Source organism: Podarcis melisellensis (assembly GCF_964234715.1).
Source record: "Podarcis melisellensis genome assembly, chromosome: W".
Taxonomy (NCBI): Eukaryota; Metazoa; Chordata; class Lepidosauria; order Squamata; family Lacertidae; genus Podarcis; species Podarcis melisellensis.
Genome location: NC_138535.1, coordinates 12762587 through 12782134, shown reverse-complemented (window position 1 = coordinate 12782134; position 19548 = coordinate 12762587). Strand labels below are relative to the sequence as shown.

The 19548-nt window shown below is 43.6% G+C and overlaps 3 long non-coding RNA genes across 3 annotated transcripts in view; 2 read left to right on the top strand and 1 right to left on the bottom strand.

The window, feature by feature from the left end:
- Positions 1-19548, top strand: part of LOC309361169 — a 152110-nt gene that overhangs the window by 57038 nt on the left and 75524 nt on the right. The window lies entirely within an intron of this gene.
- Positions 3975-5222, bottom strand: LOC309361200. The gene is made up of 2 exons (XR_014164390.1): positions 4920-5222; positions 3975-4398 (listed from the first exon to the last, which is right to left on the bottom strand). It is a non-coding gene; the product is annotated as an uncharacterized lncRNA (long non-coding RNA).
- Positions 8345-9293, top strand: LOC309361128. Its single transcript, XR_014164353.1, has 2 exons — positions 8345-8471; positions 8921-9293. It is a non-coding gene; the product is annotated as an uncharacterized lncRNA (long non-coding RNA).

The window sequence follows — 19548 nt, the reverse complement described above, 5'->3', positions numbered from 1 at the left end:
CAGCAGAGGAAGCAAAGGAAAAAGCACTGGCTGTGGAGGAAAAGATATCACCAATATGTTAGCAGCTCGAGGACCATAAGTCGCTGTTGTCTATGATTGAACTGAAGGAAAAACAGACTAATCTGAGGATCAGGGCTGTACCTGAACTTGAAAAAGACAGCCTAAGTGATTTTCTTACACAGGAATTTGCAGACTTTTGGAACCTAGATGATAAGCAAGACTTCAAGATAGTAAGTGCTTTTAGACTTGGAAGAGGGGGGGGGAGAACAGGGTGAGAGACTGTTTGATTACCCTCCAAACAAAAGAAGATATTGAGTCTGCATTTCCAGAAGACTTTGGAGATACAAGAATCAAGAGTAGAGATTTTTAAGGACATTCCGAAATATTTATTGGATCTTAGGGCTAACTATGGAGATTTGGTGGCCTTGCTGAGAGGAAACAGAATTGTTTTCAGGTGGGAGTTCCCCCAAGGCCTTTCTTTTACCTTTAAAGGGAAAAAGTCAAAATAAGATCAGTGGAAGACAAAGAAAAATTTTTGAGAGAGCATGGAGAAAACCTACAAAAAGAAGCTGAAGAAGAAGAGCCAAGAGCACTAAAACCAGGAATACTAGACTTAGTATCATTACCTTTGGGACTGGACAAACTAGAGAAAGTGACACCACCGACAGAACAAGAACAATTACTTGGTGCAGCTATTCTGCAACTATTAAGTTGGAACATTCACGGTTTTAATTCCCCGGAGAAAAGGAAAAAAGTTTTTCATTTATTGAAAAAGGAACAATTGGACTTGATTTGCTTACAGGAAACTCATGTAATAAGGCTACACAGGAAAGTACTGATTAACAAAAGATTGGGCCAAGAGTTTATTTCATCGGATAAAGTTAAAAAGAGAGGAGTTGTAATCTATGCTAAAGAGAGCCTATCACCGAAATTTATTTTTAAAGATGACCAAGGAAGATTTGTGGCAATTGAAATTCAAATTCAAGGAGAGAAATTCCTGATAGTAGGAGTTTATGCACCAAATGAGGGGAAATCTGAATTCTTTAAGAAGTTGCATGAGACATTGTTGGACTACATGGACTATAGCATCATTATGATGGGAGATATGAATGGAGTGGTGTCTACTAATATGGACAAGTCACAAAGACAGGTAGCTACTAAAGATGGCAGACTACCAAAAACTTTTTTTGACATGACTGACAACATGGACTTAATTGACATTTGGAGAACTAAGAACCCCTTGGGTAGAGAGGGAACTTTCTTCTCTGAAGCCAAAATGACATGGACAAGAATTGACCAAATCTGGATAACTAGAGGATTGGCTCCCAAGATTCGAAAAGCGGAAATTTGTCCTAAAACTTGCTCCGACCATAATGCTGAGAATGGAGATGAAATTAACACCAATTGGTTCCTTTAGATGGAGGATGAATGACACCTTGTTCAGAGATGCAGAAGTCACCAAGAAGGCCCAAAAAACCTTGAGAGACTATTTTGAGATAAACATGAATACTACGGTTGAAAAAAGAGTAATCTGGGACGCAAGCAAAGCGGTCATGAGAGGGTTTCTGATTCAACAGAATGCAATAAAGAAGAGAACTCAAAATGAGAAAAAAGATAAAATTCTGGAGAAAATAAAAGGATAAATAGAATGGAAAATTAAACAGATGAGACAAAAGACATTCGAATCAGCTAATAAATGTGGGAAACTGCTAGCCTGGCAGATGAAAAAAAGACAAAAATTAAACACTATTACAAATTTGGAAGTGGAAGAAAAGAATATACAGAATCCATTGGAGATTAGAAAGTGCTTCCAGAGATATTTTAAACAACTATATACACAAGGGCCACAGAAAGAGACTGATATAGACCAGTTTTTAAGAACAAATGGATTACAAAAAATTTCTCAAGAAAATAAGTTAATGCTGAATTATAAAATAACAGAACAGGAGGTGGAAGGTGCCATCCAGAATATGCAGTTGGGCAAATCTCCAGCGCCGGACGGTTTAACCTCAAAATATTATTTCTGGTTCGAGGACCCGACCCCCGCAATGTGAAATGAATACACAAGGACACGTGATATAAGGTTAATGGGCAAGGAAAGGCCACAACTTTATTGATTACAGCAGTGAAAAGGTATTGGCTTAGGCATTGGATCACTAAAACAAGTGGGTTTATTCACCAGTAGGTGGAGCCTGTTGATGCTAATCCAACTATAGGCTCACCCCTGATGTCACCGAGGGTCGTGCCATGGCCTCCCACCAAGCAGGCATCGGACAGAATACACGACCGCCAGATTCCTTTAACGGAATACCCAAAAATTGAAGGCATAGGCGATGGCCACACCTAGCCCTTCAACACACCACAACACATTATTCCAATGCCTAACCGCCACCCGAGCCGAAAGGCTCGCCGCCAATACCCTCACAGCTGTAACCAATCCCTGATGCTGATGATGATGCTAGTTAACCAAATGTCATTCCCTTGGTCTGAAAGATGAACTCCATCATTCCGGTACAAGGCTTGGTCGCCAATCCGGATACGGTCATGAGAGATGACTCGGCCATACAAAAAGTGCGCCCAACGGGCTATTGCACGATTCAAGAGTTTCCTGGATTTTTCAATGGCCATACAGTTCTGCACACCGTGCCACACAACTCTCTTCAGGAAGGAGGACCAGAACACCGTTGTTCCAAGACACAAGGCAGCAATCTCATCCAAATCTCTTTTTATGTGCCACGACAAGTCCACAGTTCTTCTGCTAACAAGGTCATTCCCCCCTAATTGAAGGATAAGGATGTCAGGAGGGCCAAACGCGGCAACTCTCCCTCTCAGCAATGGCATAAGCAATGCCTCGTCTCGAAAACCAGGAAACTCGCACTCAGCAATGGCATAAGCAATGCCTCGTCTCGAAAACCAGGAAACTCGCACTCAGCAATGGCATAAGCAATGCCTCGTCTCGAAAACCAGGAAACTTGCACTCCAGGTGGCAATCCACGGTTAGGGGTGAGACCACAGCTAACTGACCGTACGTGGGCCGAATGGACTATACTATGGCCACAAGCCCAGACACTTCTGAGAATGGCTGAGAATAAAGGAAAGTAAAAAATTATGGATAAGTAGAGGTAAAGGAGCAGAGCGCATTCTAACGAGTGTAACCTTTATAAGTGTCGGAGTTCCACCGGCCCATTTCCTTAATATTATCCGCTGGCAGGCCCAAGCGTGTAGCTGTTGTGGCGGCGCCAATCCTAAATGAGTGTGCCGCATAATCCTGGGAAGATAAACCACAGGCATCAATAGCTTTGTGGAGTGCCCTTGTGAATTGGTGTCTCAACAAAGGTGACCCATCCTCGTGAACCAGGAAAGGGCCAGAACCGGGCGGTCTGAGGTAAAGGTACCATCTAGTGTCCATTACCGGGCATGGGCCCTGCTGTGCTGACGCTGTAAGCTTAACTAGAACACCCATACCGGCCTGATCAGTTTTGGACTGACGTATCCGCACCGTCAAGCTAGATTCGGACCACTGCACGTCCTCCCTAAGGAGGGCGCGCGTTGAACCTCCTGCGCTAACTTCAACCACAGCTTCACCAACTCCCAGAGCGCCAAAAGGGCGATAGCGTACGCCGCGGAAAAGAGGCGGGCTTCAAACCTGGTCCAGCAAATTGACCTGAGCTTTATGCGTATCTGAGATAGCAACCCATAAGAAATTGGCTTACAGCCCTCGGCCCTGGGGGGTTGTAGCCTGCCCCAACCTTCAATAGCTCTGTGGATCAGGAAGTCACTACACGGATCGGAGGAAAATGTGGCTTTAGCAAAGAAGCTGATGGCGGCTGCGTGTATCTTTAAGGTTTTGGGAGCACGTCCCAAATCGTCAAGATGGGAAAGGTACTGCAGAACATCATCAGTGGTGGGTGGCACGTTATGCGAAAGCCCAGATATCCCAGACCTGAAACCCAGGAAATCGCACCAGGCCTTCTTGTAAGACCTGAGAGTGGAGGGTGCGACAGACGCTAATACTCTCTGTATCACTTTGCGTCTCCAACGTTCCACAGGTGCTCCGGAAAGGGTTCGGGCAACAGTTGTGCTCCAGGTGCTAGCGACCGGAAGTGAGATATCTGAAAGCAAGACAAGGCATCGGCTATATCATTATTGGTCCCTGGTATGAATTTGGCTGAAAAAATTATGTTGTACTCAAGGCACCGGAGAACGAACACCCGCAGAAGGGAGGAGACCCTCGCAGACCGAGATGACTGCCTGGCCAGTATGTTCACCACTGCCAGGTTGTTGGTCCTGAAGCACACACGGCGATTTCGAAACTCCTCTGTCCAGATGTGAACGGCCACTACTATTGGAAAAAACTCGAGAAAGGTGAGATCCCACGTGATGGCCCGGCCCTGCCACCTCGTTGGCCATCGTTGTGCGCACCATCGTCCCCTGAAGTACAAGCCAAAGCCCAGGACCCTGCTGCATCTGATTGGACCTGGAAATCTGAGGACAAATTTAGAACATCCTGCCATAGGGATACCCCATTGTAGTGTTCCCAAAAAAAATGTCATCCACACCTTCAGGTCTGCCTTAACCGACTTGGACAGTCGGACCCTGTGGTGTGGGTGTCTGAGACCAACTGACAGCCTGCCCGATCGAAGAATTTGATTGAAGAATGCGGAGAGGAGGGAGCTGGATCAGGGAAAATGCTAGACCCGGAGGGTCCCTATCGTCTGTTCCCTGCTGCGGGGGCTTCTCTGGAACTGGAACCCCGCCTCCCCGAAAGGGCTGCTTCCCTTTGCAATACGCTATGGCTGGGAGTACCCCTGCACACCTCTCACACTCGCGCAGATACTTACAAGACTGCCTTTGGCATGACCCCTTATTGAATTCCCAACATACCTTGTGTTTTGGCTCCCTTCTCAGGTCCGGCTTACCCGTGCAATAAGAATCTAATGGCTTCTTCTCAACATACGGGACGACCGCCACAGACCAGGTGCCATTTTCAATTTGATCCCAGCATGCTAGAGGGATCCTGGAAGCCTTCCTTCGGACTTTTATCATAGCTAATGGTGGCGGCCACCCCAGAAAGCGCACAGGCTGTTCTGACTCTTCATCATGTCGCCCGTATTCGACTTGCTCTTCTTACACATGTGCTTCTTCTTGGTGCGTCTTTTGCCTGACGGTTTGTCCCCCCTCAACTGTCTGAAGCTCCCCCTCCAGCTGCTGGGCTGCTTATTCTGCAAAGAACCGGAAAAACTGGACACAACAGGGTTATTTACACTGGCTGGCGGGCTCCGCACAGGCGACCCAATGCAGTTCTGAGGGCCAGAGGCCTAGTTTGCACTGCCGCAGTTACTGCCCGAGAGCTTGGGCCTGTGCCTGAGAACTGAAAATCAAAGGACTTGCTGAGCTGATAACTTAAATTGGAATACAAGAAGGGGAGGTGTGAGGAGGTCTGAGAAACAAGTTAAAAGAAAATAAGTAATTGAAATTTTATGTGTTTTTAATTGTTTTTTTTCCCCTTTAAGTTTTAAGTTTTGGATTTTTGTATTTTTTGTTATTTTTCTTGTTTATTTTTGTTTTTGTTCTTATATGTCTTTTGAAATGCTCATAATCATCAATGAACGATCTAAAGGCATTTAGGTAGTGTGAAATAGGTTTGGGGTTATTATCCTGTGGCACCCATGCAGCCTGAGGTGTGAGCTGATTCCGCCGCAGAGCACTTCCTCTTACGTGCCATGGATAACGCACTAAAGCTACTGTCACAAACACGTGCTACTGTTTACAAGCGGTTGTACAGGCACATGTTATAGATTCTGAAGCGAATGTACTAATTAACGATTGATTTACTTATAATAAATAACGATTTTTCCAAGTATTTGGTTAAATGTTCAATTGTTTATCCAATTAGTATGTACGTGCGTGTGTTATTTATTACGATATATATATATATGATGCTTCCTACTTCATATTATAATATCTCATTCAATATGCAGGGGTCCCATACAGGGATCAAACCAGCAACCTTGGCATTATCAGCACTATGCTCTAACCAGTTGAGCTATCCAGGCTCTCTAGAATTGTTTGGGACCCCGAGGGTCATTCAGTCCAATTGTTTGGGACCCCGAGGGTCATTCAGTCCAACCCCTTGCAATGCAGGAATATGCAGTTGTTTCATACAGGGATCAAACCTGCAACCTTGGCATTATCAGCCCCATGCTCTAACCAGTTGAGCTATCCAGGCTCTCTAGAATTGTGTGGGACCCCATGGGTCATTTAGTCCAACCCCTTGCAATGCAGGAATATGCAATTGTTCCATACAGGGATCGAACCTGCAACCTTGGCATTATTGTCACCACGATCTAAGCAACTGAGGGTTCCGAAATATATGTAAATTATTTATTATTAATTTTATTTTTTATTATTATTAATTTTATTTGTCTATTTATATATTTATCTTTAGATTTATTTAATTAATCAATTTAATCTTGGTATGTGATGCCATTCCACTTATTCTCTTTATTTTTTATTATATATTATTATTAATATTCTTTATTTTATTTTATTTTTATTTATCCATTTATATTATTATTATTATTCTATTATTATTTATCTATTATTTATTTATTTATTGTTGTTATTATTATTTATTATTAGTGTTATTATTAAAATCTAAACCAGTATTATTTGTTCAATCAATTACCACTGTAAGTAGAATTAATTGCTGATACTATCAATTGTCTACTGTAACTGACGATGATATGAAATAATTATTCCTCACTTGACTGTTCCGTTTGTATATGGCTATAAATTTATTTATTTGCCACCAAACTAATGGGTCAGGTGGATAGACACAGCTAAATATTTAAACCTGCCTCCTGAGGAGCAACTCACAAGCATGTAGTGATGAAACAATAGGAACAGCAGAGCAACGCACCCCCCCCCCCACTGCAATCAAATGGAATCAAAGAAAATCGCTCTCAGGGAAATGTCCTTTACTAACACTTTGCAAAACAAAAGGTAATGCTGGAGGCCCAGCAGAAGGAAAATGCTGCCAAAGACAATGTTTCCTTGAGTTGATTATTAACGCTTGGCTATATAAATTCTTAACTTCAGCTGAATTAACTACACTGTGCAAATTCCATGCAATAGTATGCTCAGAACGTATTTCCTTATTAATTTATGTATCTGTTAGTCAATATACAATTCAGGCAGATGCACACAATCAATTATATAGAGCTGCTTCCTCAGGTAAAACTCCTAGTGATTTAGAGGGATGGTACAATAGAACAATCAGAGAACAACAGACACAGGAACTGCTATCAAATGAAAATGTAGGAAAATACACTTAAGGAAATGGTGCTTCTACCAGCATTTCAGCAGAACAGTGAGCCTTTTAAATAAACAAATAAATAAATAAATTCTCATTCAATCCTCTGCAAAGCAGGAATATGCACGGGGTCCCATACAGAATAAGCTATACGTCACTTAAATGCACCACTTGTATTTATTTATATTTATTAAATCACAACCCAGCAAGAGTTCAAGCAGCAGCGCTCAGCTAGTTGTTAGCACCTGGCTCCAAGGAACAGACCCATACACAAAGAAACCCCAACTACAGTCAGACAGAATTGGAAGATAATTGCCTACAATTAAATGTTGCCCCTTTTAAATGATAGGCAAATCTAGGCGCAAAGCAACACCAAGTAATCAAACAGAATTAAAAATAACTGCTTACTAGGAAATGCCCAGAAGCTGCAGCCAAATTAAGAGAAAAGGAAATCAACAAGATTCCCGGCCCACACCAGTGGCCCTCTGAAAAGGAGGGGTGAGGTTGCTCTTAAGGGGAATATCTCACTACTGGGGAAACTACCAAACAAAGGAAACTTTGCCAAACAAAGAAAAGTAAATCTTTGCCCACAAGGTCAGCTCCATAAGGGTGCTTAAACAGACAAAAGACTGCAAATGGTCAAACTGCTGGTTAGTTACACTGACAATGCAACTAGAGCTGCTGAACTGCCAGGTGCTTAAAGACAATGCCTAACAAACTGCCAGTCACTCAGAGAGCAATCAATTCAGTTGAAAAACCTGTCTGGTAACTGTGATGACTCAGGCAAGAAGCAAAGGGAACTCTGCAAGGGTGGGGGGTGCTGGGAGGGGGAGGGGTGGAGGGAGGAGAAGGAAAGCCTGGGGGGAGTTGGGGGGGGGAGGAGGGGGTAAAATGAACACTCAGGGCAAGGAAAAGTTGAGAAGAAAAGGAAAATAGCTGACCTTTACAGTGAGCCAAAATGAAGTGGAAATATAAACCATGGGTTAGCCTGGACTTTTCAGTAAGGGTCTATAACCCACAACCTTTTGTTTGTTTGTTTGTTTAAAAGCGGTTTTCTTTAGGGACCCTGTACTGGCAAGTGAAGCCAATGACAAGAACCAGGCAGTGGTACACCTTCAAAGGTTCTAAACGTATAAATGTACAATGCTGAGGAATGGTTCTCTTGGAACTTTGAAGTGTCAGGCATAGCTCTAATGGCTTTAGCCCAAACGTAGCAGAGTTTTCCTGCACAGCGAAGAAGCTAGTTGCGGTGGAAATGTCTAGTCAGCTAGACTCAGAATAACTATTTACAGGATTTATTAAAAGGAAAAATAAAACCAGCAGAGTTTCTGCATACAAAACAAAGCAAAAATAAATCCTTTCTTTCTCTCTCTCTCTTAACCATACACAGCACTTCTACTCCTAACACACCCTCCCAACACAAACTGTGCTAGCATTCCTAGATAACAGAGTTGAGTGCTGGTCGTTAACCAATCAGAGTAAGTAGTTTCTAGGTCAAGCAGACCTTGGCTTTCTGCCAAGAGGCAATTGAGACTGCCTTGAGTTAATTGTGTGAAGCCAGAATCTGTAAGTTTCCATGAGAATCAATTAACAGAAACTGAACAGGTTCCCTGATCAGAAACCCTGAATTGTCCGCCCCAAGCCCTGCCTTATTTCTTCCCCCAAATGCCAAGTGAAGAGGGGTGTGTGGCTTAGATAAAGTAAGAGGGGTGAGGTTTAAGTGGTACCAATGGAAGGGATGGCAGGGTAAATCAAACCCACACTAAAAGAGTAATAAATCAACAAACGGCAGGCACAAACACACGCTGCCAGCACACACACACACGACTTAAAATTAGAGAGGAACAGGAAAGGGCAAGGGAGGGGGAAAACGTACAAGCACCCTGGCCAACAAATTAAAATGTAAGGCAAACCCACTCAGTCACCCAGACCAGCCAGGCAATCAGACGGGCAAGGGCAATAGAGGGAAAAACATACATGCACCCTGGCCAAAATTAAAATACAACGCACAGCCACCAAGGCAGAGGCCAGGGAAGGAAAGTGAGGAGACAAGGGAGATAGAAAGATGGCACTCACACTAAGACCTTGCTGGTGGTGGAGAGACAAAGGAAAAAACTGCAGCTTAAGGAAGGTAATTCACACTTAAACCGCCCAAACAAATCCAGCACCAGGAGTGGGGGGAAATAAAATGTAGGTTTTTACACAGAAAAGAGGACACAGCAAGACAGCAAGGCAAACTTGGGTGCCTAGGTTTTTTTAAAAAGCAGTAAAGCAATGAGCGCACGCAAGCCTCCTAAATTTAAAAAGGCAAGCCAGGAACCAGACAGCCTCCACACACACAAACACCCCCCTACTCCAAACCTCATGGTTGAGCTCTTCCCTGCGATGACTTTCCCTGCGATGACTCGCGACGAGACAATGGCGAAGAATGAGGCCGGGGAGAGGCTGACGCTGCAGCAAAAGGCTGCTGAGCACGCCCCCTCGGAGGCACCTGGTTGGGTGCCTGCCGAGGGGCGTGGGCGCCAGCCAAGAGAGGTGGAGGCAGGGGGCTAACGCCCCCTGCTAGGGGCGGTGCTCGGGCTCCCGCCCACAACCACTCCCCTCTCTTCCAGGGAGGAGAGTCTAAATCGCTGAAAGATTGGTTAATTCAACCACTAAAGGAGGTTTGTAATGAAATTTTGGAGGGGGGGAAAGCGCCAGAGTCATGGAAGGAAGCTTATATTACACTTATACCGAAAACTGAGTCTGAAAAAATACAACTTAAGAACTACCGCCCCATATCCCTGCTTTAACGTGGATTACAAAATCTTTGCAGATATACTGGCTAAAAGATTGAAAAAAGTACTAGTTGAGGAGATACACAAAGACCAAGCTGGCTTTCTCCCGGGTAGACACTTGTCTGACAACATGAGAAATATAATTAACATTTTAGAGAAGCTGCAAGTGAACATTAATACTAAAGCAGTTTTGATATTTGTTGATGCGGAGAAAGCTTTTGATAATATTTCTTGGAGTTTTATGAAGAAAAATCTTCAGGGGATGGGGGTTGGTCAAGGTTTTGAAAATGGTATAGGTGCAATTTATTCAGAACAAAAGGCTAAATTGATAGTTAACAACGTGGTGACAGAAGAATTTAAGATGGAGAAAGGGACACGACAAGGCTGCCCAATTTCCCCATTGCTTTTCATTTCGGTCCTAGAGGTTTTGCTAAATATGATTAGAAGGGACCATCTGATCAAAGGTATTCAGGTCGGAGCTAAAGCGTTTGCAGATGACTTAGTATTGACATTACAGGAGCCAGAATCTAGTACTAAAAGAGTATTAGAATTGATTCAGGAATTTGGTCAAGTGGCAGGATTTAAGTTGAACAAATTAAAAATTAAGGTTCTTGAGAAAAAATTAACACCGATTGAGAAAGAGAGGTTTCAGAAGGAGACGGGTTTAATACTGGTTAAGAAAGTAAAATACCTGGGGGTTAACATGACCACTAAGAACTTAAATTTATTCAAAGATAACTATGAGAAATGTTGGTCAGAAGTGAAGAAGGATCTTGAAATATGGTCAAACTTGAAGCTTTCCTTGTTTGGTAGAATTGCTGTTATAAAGATGAATGTATTGCCAAGAATGTTATTTTTGTTTCAATCATTGCAAATTTTGGACAAAATGGACTGTTTCAAGAAGTGGCAGAGAGACATTTCTAGATTTGTCTGGCAGGGCAAGAAGCCCAGAATAAAATTTAAAATATTAACTGATGCAAAGGATAGAGGTGGATTTGCCCTGCCAGACCTTAAACTCTATTATGAATCAGCAGCATTTTGCTGGTTGAAAGAATGGCTGCTTCTTGAGAACACAGACATTTTGGATTTAGAAGGTTTCAATAACGTTTTTGGGTGGCATGCATATCTGTGGTATGACAAGGTTAAAGCACACAAAGCATTTAAAAACCATATTGTCAGAAGAGCATTGTTTAATGTCTGGACAAGATATAAAGGTTTACTTGAAAATAAAACCCCAAGGTGGCTATCACCGATGGAAGCGAAGGCTCAGAAAAAGCTCAATATGGAGGCCAAATGGCCAAAATATTGGGAGATTTTGGAAGAGGAGGGTGACAAACTGAAACTGCAGAGTTTTGAGAAATTAAAAGACAAAGTGTGAGATTGTCTTTATTATTATCAAATAAGGAAGGCTTACAATTTGGACAAAAAAATTGGTTTCCAGGTGGAAAAATCAAAATTGGAAACAGAACTGTTAGATCCCAAAACTAAGATATTATCAAGAATGTATAATTTGCTGTTGAAATGGAATACTCAGGATGAAACGGTTAAATCTGCTATGATTAAATGGGCACAAGATGTTGGACATAATATAATGTTTGCTGACTGGGAACAGTTGTGGACCACAGGTATGAAATTCACGGCATGTAATGCCTTAAGAGAGAATATTATGAAAATGATATACAGAGGCCTTTCTCCTGGGCATGGTCGGCCAATTGGTGCCAAAGAAGGATAGAACATTCTTTATGTACGCTACAACAGCAGCAAGAATACTCATCGCAAAGTATTGGAAGACACAAGATCTACCCACCTTGGAAGAATGGCAGATGAAGGTGATCGACTATATGGGACTGGCAAAAATGACTAGCAGAATCCAAGACCAGGGAAGAGAGACGGCGGAAGAAGATTGGAAGAAATTTAAGGACTATCTTGGGAAATATTGCAAAATTAATGAATGTTAGAATGATGTTGGTTTAGAAAATTAAGGGGTTTTTCAGCTGTAATGATTAAGTAAAAAGAAAAGAAAGGTTGAAAATTTAATGAAAATTAAGGGAGAGGATTTGCTGAATTGACAATTAGAAATTGGAATACAAAAAGGGGAGGTATGAGGAGGTCGGGGAAGTAAGTTATAAGAAAATAAGGGAATGAAACTTTACTTGTTTTTAAATAGTTTTTAGTTTTGTATTTTGTTTTTCTATTTTTTGTGTTTGTTTTTTGCTTTTATTATTGTTTTTTTGTATAATTTTTGAAATTTCAATAAATATCTTTAAAAAGAAAGAAAGAAAGAAAATGATATACAGGTGGTACATGACACCAGTCAAGCTTGCAAAAATATATCATTTGCCCGATAATAAGTTCTGGAAATGTAAAGAAAATGAAGGTACATTCTTTCACCTTTGGTGGACGTGCCCAAGGATTAAGGCTTTCTGGGAGATGATCTATAATGAAATGAAAAAGGTATTTAAATACACCTTCTTGAAGAAACCAGAGGCCTTTCTCCTGGGCATGGTCGGTCAATTGGTGCCAAAGAAGGATAGAATTTCCTTTATGTACGCTACAACAGCAGCAAGAGTACTCATCGCAAAGTATTGGAAGACACAAGATCTACCCACCTTGGAAGAATGGCAGATGAAAGTGATAGACTATATGGAATTGGCGGAAATGACTGGCAGAATCCGAGACCAGGGAGAAGAGTTGGTGGAAGAAGATTGGAAGAAATTTAAAGATTATTTGCAGAAACATTGTAAAATTAATGAATGCTAAAATGATGTTGGATTGAAATGAAACGGCTCTAGCAACAAGGTTAAAAGAATATGTAAAAATGGATTGATAATCAGACGAAAATATGAAGCTTTAATATGTTAACATATAGAATTAAGATAAAAACAAAGAGGGAAAGGATTTGCTGAATTAACCATGTGAACTGGAATAGAAAAAAGGGAGGTGTGAGGAGGTCAGGGAAATAAGTAAATGAAACATAAGACATGAAAAGATTGATCTGTTTTTAATTGTTTTTATTTTTTATCTATTTTTCATGTATTTTGCATTTTTCATTTGTATTTTTGTACCTGTTTTATTTTTATTCTCTCTTTTTTCTTTTATTCTGTAACTTTTTTCTGTCTATAAAACTTTAATAAATATCCTTTTTTTAAAAATCAGATGATTCAGAGGATTTCAAGAGTGCTACGGCCTCTCTGCAACCCTCTGGAGGCTGTTGTAATGGTTGTGAGGGGTTACTTGTGCGTAAATTGCCTTCGGTTTAGTTACTTTGCTTGCCCAACCATGCTTAGGGTCAGAGCTCGCCCTCCGTGACCTGTTAGTCACTTGCAGAATCCGTCAGTGGGCGTTTCTTGAACCTCTTCCAGCATAAAAGCTGTTTGACCCCGAGTCTCCTCCTATGTTCCCTGCGCGGAACGCGTCTGCGCAAGTAAGGGGAAGGCAGGGGCGTGCCAGCGCTCTCTCCACTAGTTTCGGGTGAAGGGTCTTGGAGCCCTGTCACCAATTCCTCCATCTCCCTCTCTTCTCTATTGGTGTTACCCTGAATTCCTTCCCCCCTGCTGGTCCCCTCTCCGGCATCGCTCGGGAGCCCTGCCTCCGCTTCTCACTCTGATGTCAGTTCCCTGACATCCACCTCCCTCCCAGGACCCCCTCCACCCCCGGCCTGACCCTGTGACGGGACCTTGTCCCCTTCTTCAGCCAACGATGCAGGTAATCCCCCAAAGGAGCTGCTGTCGTCGTCCGAGGACTCAAACCCTGCTTCCCACCCACTCCGATTTCTCACGGGAGGGGCTTCCCAATCTGATTCCTCCTCTCCTGACGATTCTCCTCCTTCCTCCTGGGAAGCAGGAAAACCCACGAAATCCTCCTCATCATCATCGGTGGTGGCAAATTGCTCCTCCCAGAATCTCTCAAGGGGTTTGGGCTTCCTCAGATACCTGTTGTGGAACTCTTCCACCAGATATTCATCATCTATTTCACCCGCAGGAACCCACGTGTTTTCTGACTCGGGTTCCCCCTCCCAAGCCACTAGGTACTCCACCTGCCGCCCTCGCCAGCACGAATCCAGGATCTCCATTACCTCGTGGTGGCGTTCCCTCTCTTCCAGTAGCGGGTGTGTGAGCCCTTCCCCTCCTACCTCCCGGACCCTCCGCTCCCCTCTGTACGGTGAGAGCAGTGACCTATGAAATACCGGGTGGATTTTCATGCGGGTCTGGCAACTTGAGCCGGAACGCCACCGGGTTCACTCGGTGTGTCACCTCAAATGGTCCCAGCCGTTTTGGCCTCAGTTTCTTACACCCGCCCTTGAAGGGTAAGCCTTGTGTGGATAACCACACCCGGTCCCCCCCCCTAATGGTCTCCCCTTCCCGGCGACGTTTGTCTGCTTGTCTCTTGTACACCTCCTTGGCCCTTTCCAGATTCATCTTAAGCTGCTGGTGCAGGGCTTCCATTTTTTCCACAAACTGCTCTGCGGCGTGCACGCTCCACCCTTCCTCCCCCCTCCCGGGAAAGGCCCTGGGGTGACACCCATAATTAGCCAAGAACGGGCTCATCCCCGTGGACACATGCTCCACATTGTTATACGCAAACTCTGCCAGTGCTCGCTTTTCTACCCAATCGTTCTGTCTCTCGTTGACGTAACAGCGTAGATATTGCTGTAAAATGCTGTTCGCCCTCTCTGCTTGCCCGTTAGTCTCCGGGTGTCTCGCTGTCGAGAAACCCACCTCCACCTGCAAAAAGTTCATAAGCCTCCTCCAGAACCTCAAGGTAAATTGTTTCCCTCGATCAGAGAAAACCCTCGAAGGTGCCCCATGCAACCTAAAGATGTGATTCACGAACAACTGGGCGGTTTCCTCTGCTGTCACTGCATGAGAGCACGCTATAAAAGGGCACATTTTGGTTAGCAGATCTACTACTACCATGACTGCTGTCTTACCTCTGGATTTGGGTAAATCAGTCATGAAATCGATAGACACCACCTCCCAGGGTCTTCCCGGCGTGGGTAAGGGTTCCCGTAGCCCTGCCGGGGCTGCCCGTTCTCCCTTGGCCCTTTGGCAGCTGTCACACCCCCGTACATACTCTCGTACATCTTCCCTCACCCTTGACCACCAAAACTCCCTAGTGACCAGTAACATAGTTTTGTGTTGCCCAAAGTGCCCCGCTGTTGTTCTTGGAGTTTTATGAAGAAGAATCTCCATGGGATGGGGGTAGGCCAAAGGTTCGAAAATGGTATAAGGTGCAATATATTCTGAACAAAAAGGCAAAGTTAATTGTAAACAATGTGGTTACTGAAGAACTTCCTATAGAAAAAGGGACACGACAGGGGTGCCCAATATCCCCACTACTTTTTATATCTGTCTTGGAGGTTTTGTTAAATATGATCAGGGGGGACCAGCTGGTTAAAGGAATTCAGGTCGGAGCTAAACAATACAAACTGAGGGCCTTTGCAGATGACTTAGTATTAACTTTACAACAGCCAGACACTAGTACGAAAAGAGTTTTAGAACTAATTCAAGTTTTTGGTCATGTAGCAGGATTTAAGTTGAACAAGCAAAAAACTAAAGTTTTGGAGAAAAATTTAACAAATGCTGAAAAAGAGAGATTTCAAAGTGAAACTGGATTAATGGTGACAAAAAAAGTGAAATATTTGGGGATTAATATGACATCTAAGAATGTGAACCTATTTAAAGATAACTATGATAAATGTTGGACAGAGATAAAGAAAGATCTAGAAATATGGTCAAATTTGAGACTTTCCTTGTTAGGCCGAATTGCTGTAATCAAGATGAATGTATTGCCTAGAATGTTATTTTTGTTTCAAACATTACAGATTGTGGATAGAATGGACTGTTTCAAGAAGTGGCAGAAAGATATATCTAAATTTGTCTGGCAGGGCAAAAAGCCCAGAATAAAATTTAAGATATTAACTGATGCAAAAGACAGAGGGGGGTTTGCCCTGCCGGACTTAAAACTGTACTATGAATCGGCAGCTTTCTGCTGGTTGAAAGACTGGCTACTTCTTGAGAATACAGACATTTTGGATTTGGAAGGGTTTGATAATAGATTCGGTTGGCATGCATATATATGGTATGAAAAGGTAAAAACTCATAAAGGATTTAAAAACCATATTGTCAGGAAAGCACTATATAATGTTTGGATTCGATATAAAGATTTGTTGGAAAATAAAACCCCTAGGTGGTTGCCACCAATGGAAGCTAAGGAGGTGAAAAAGCTTAATATGGAATCCAAATGGCCAAAATATTGTGAAATTTTGGAGCAAGAGAGTGGAAAAATCAAATTACAGAACTATGAGAAAATGAAGTCTAAAGTACGAGATTGGCTTCATTACCATCAAATAATGGAAGTGTTCAAACAGGACAGGAAAATTGGCTTCCAGGTGGAGAGATCAAAACTAGAAACAGAACTGTTAGAACCCAATACTAAGAATTTGTCAAGAATGTATAACCTGCTGTTGAAATGGAATACATTAGATGAGACAGTTAAATCAGCTATGATTAAGTGGGCACAAGACATTGGTCATGATATTATGTTTGCTGACTGGGAACAGTTATGGACCACTGGTATAAAATTTACGACATGTAATGCCTTAAGAGAAAATATTATGAAAATGATTTACAGGTGGTACATGACCCCAGTCAAGCTTGCAAAAATTTATCATTCGCCCAATAATAAATGTTGGAAATGTAATGAGACTGAAGGTACCTTCTACCACCTTTGGTGGACCTGCCCGAGGATTAAGGCCTTCTGGGAAATGATTTATAATGAAATTAACAAGGTACTTAAATGTACATTCCATAAGAAACCAGAGGCATTTCTCCTGGGCATAGTCGGCCAAGTGGTGTCTAAGAAGGATAGGACGTTTTTTATGTATGCCACCACAGCAGCAAGGATCCTTTTAGCAAAGTATTGGAAGACGCAAGAATTACCCATGCTGGAAGAATGGCAGACGAAGGTGATCGATTATATGGGACTTGCGGAGATGACCGGCAGAATCCGTGACCAAGAAAAAGAGACGGTGGAAGAAGATTGGAAGAAATTTAAAGTATATCTTAAGAACTGTTGTAAAATTAATGAGTGCTAAAATGTCAAGGGAAAGGAAAATATAGAATTGTAGCTGTAATTGATTAACTATGAGAAGAGGTTAAAAAAAACAAAATAAGTAATTAGACAATTGGTGTGAGGGGTTGTTGAAAAAAAATTTAAAACAGGGATGCAGAAAAGGGGAGGTAGGGGAAGTCTGGGAAGTAAGGTTTATGAAAAAGAGGTTTTGAAATTATACATGTTTATATGTTTTGTTTGTTTATGTATTGTGTGTTGTTTTGTTTTTAATTTGTGTTGGAAAACCAATAAAAATTATATATATAAAAAAAAACCAAAGTGCCCCGCTGTTGGGTTGTCGTGAAGCTGTTTGAGCACCCTTTCCCGCAAGGCCTCCCCGGGCACATACATTGCTCCCTTGTAATACAGCAGCCCTTCCCTTTCCTCAAAGCCTCCCTGGTCTCCCCCAGTTCCCCTGAGTTCCCTGATTCGGGTTCGGGCGAATTCGTCCTGACGAATCAGCTCGGTTAGTTCTCGTTTCCCAACCAACGCTCCCCCACAAACCCATCGTTCCTCTGGGAACACGTGTCGAGCTTCCGGCGGCCCTTCTCCTTCCGTGTACTCCAGCTTCCGGGAAAGCGCGTCTGCCCTCACGTTCTCTTCCCCCGGCACGTACCTGATCTCAAAGTTGAACTTGGAGAACTCCTGTGCCCATCGAATCTGTCTCTGGTTGAGGACTCGAGCTGTTCTCCAATATTCCAAGTTCTTGTGATCAGTGCAAACCTGAATCTTGTGCTGAGCCCCTATTAGGAGATGTCTCCACTGCCGAAATGCTGCATAAATAGCTAACAGTTCGCGATCATACACCGTGTAGTTCTGTTCCGATTTGTTCAGTTTCCGTGAGAAGAAGGCGCACGGCCTCCAGGTGTGTTGGCTCCGTCCCGGCTGCAGCAACACCGCTCCTATCGCTCTGTCTGATGCGTCGGTCTCCAGCCTCATCGGCTTCTGCAGATCCACGTGCAGGAGCTGTTCCTCGGAGGCGAACGCCTTCTTTAGCCTTTCGAAGGATTGTTGGGCACTTTCCGTCCAGACGAACTTCTTCTTGCTACTGAGACAATCCGTGATGGGTGCGGTCAAGTCGGCAAAGTTCTTGATGAACTTCCGGTAGAAGTTGCTGAACCCGAGGAACCTCTGCACATCCTTCCGGGTTTGGGGGGACTTCCATTCCAGCACCGCCTGCACCTTGCCGGGGTCCATGGCTAGGCCTCTGTCCGACAACCTGTATCCCAGAAATTCCACTTCTCTGGCGTGAAATTGGCACTTTTCCAGCTTGACCCACAACTGGTGCTCTTGTAGCCTCTTCAGCACTTCCCTGACGTCCTGGACATGCTGTTTTTCATTGTCTGAATAGATCAGGACGTCGTCCAGAAATGCTACACAGTTTTTGTACAGCAGGGGACCCAGCACATGGTGCATGAAGCTTTGAAAACAGGCTGACCCCGACTGTAATCCAAATGGCATGACTAGGTACTCAAAGGCCCCTAGGGGGGTGAACATGGTGGTTTTCCATTCGTCCCCCTCCCTCATTCTAATCAGATTGTATGCTCCCCGGAGGTCCAGCTTGGTAAAGATCTTACCCTTCCTTACCCTAGTTAGAATATCATCAATTCTGGGCATTGGGAAGGTCACGGGTTCCGATACGAGGTTCAATTTTCTAAAGTCTACGACCAGCCTAAGCTGATCCGTGTTTTTCTTTTCCACAAAAAACACAGGGCTGCCCCCCCACTGCCTTCAATTCCCTTATAAACCCCTTTTTTAGGTTTTTGTCAATAAAGTCTCGCAACTCCTGCATCTCTCGGTCTGGCATGGCATACAGCTTACCCACCGGCAGCTGCGCCCCAGGGAGTAGGTTGATTTGGCAGTCGAAGGGCCTATGAGGTGGCAGCCTGTCCGCTTCCCTCTCGCTGAAGACCTCCTGTAAGTCCGCGTACTGTGGCGGCACCTCTGCTCTCTGCTTCAGTGTAGTTGCTGCCACTCCGGACAACCTCACCCTGGGCTTCTCCCCCCCTAGACAGTGTTCCAAACAGTGTGCTGACCCGAAGGTGACTGTCCGTTGATGCCAAGCCACCACGGGATCATGTAGCACTAGCCAGCTCATGCCCAGTATTATCGGTGGTCCCGCCAGTGTGGCCACGTGAAAGGCAATGGTTTCTGTGTGCCTGGACACCCTCATTCTCATTGGTGGGGTTTGATGTGTCACCTCCCCTCCCAGCAGCTCCCTGCCATCTATCGTGGTCACTTGGAGTGGGAAATCAAGTGGCACCAGGTGTAGTTGGTGCTCCAGTGCAAACTCCTTACTAAAAAAATTACAGGAGCTGCCTGAGTCCAGCATTGCCTTCACCT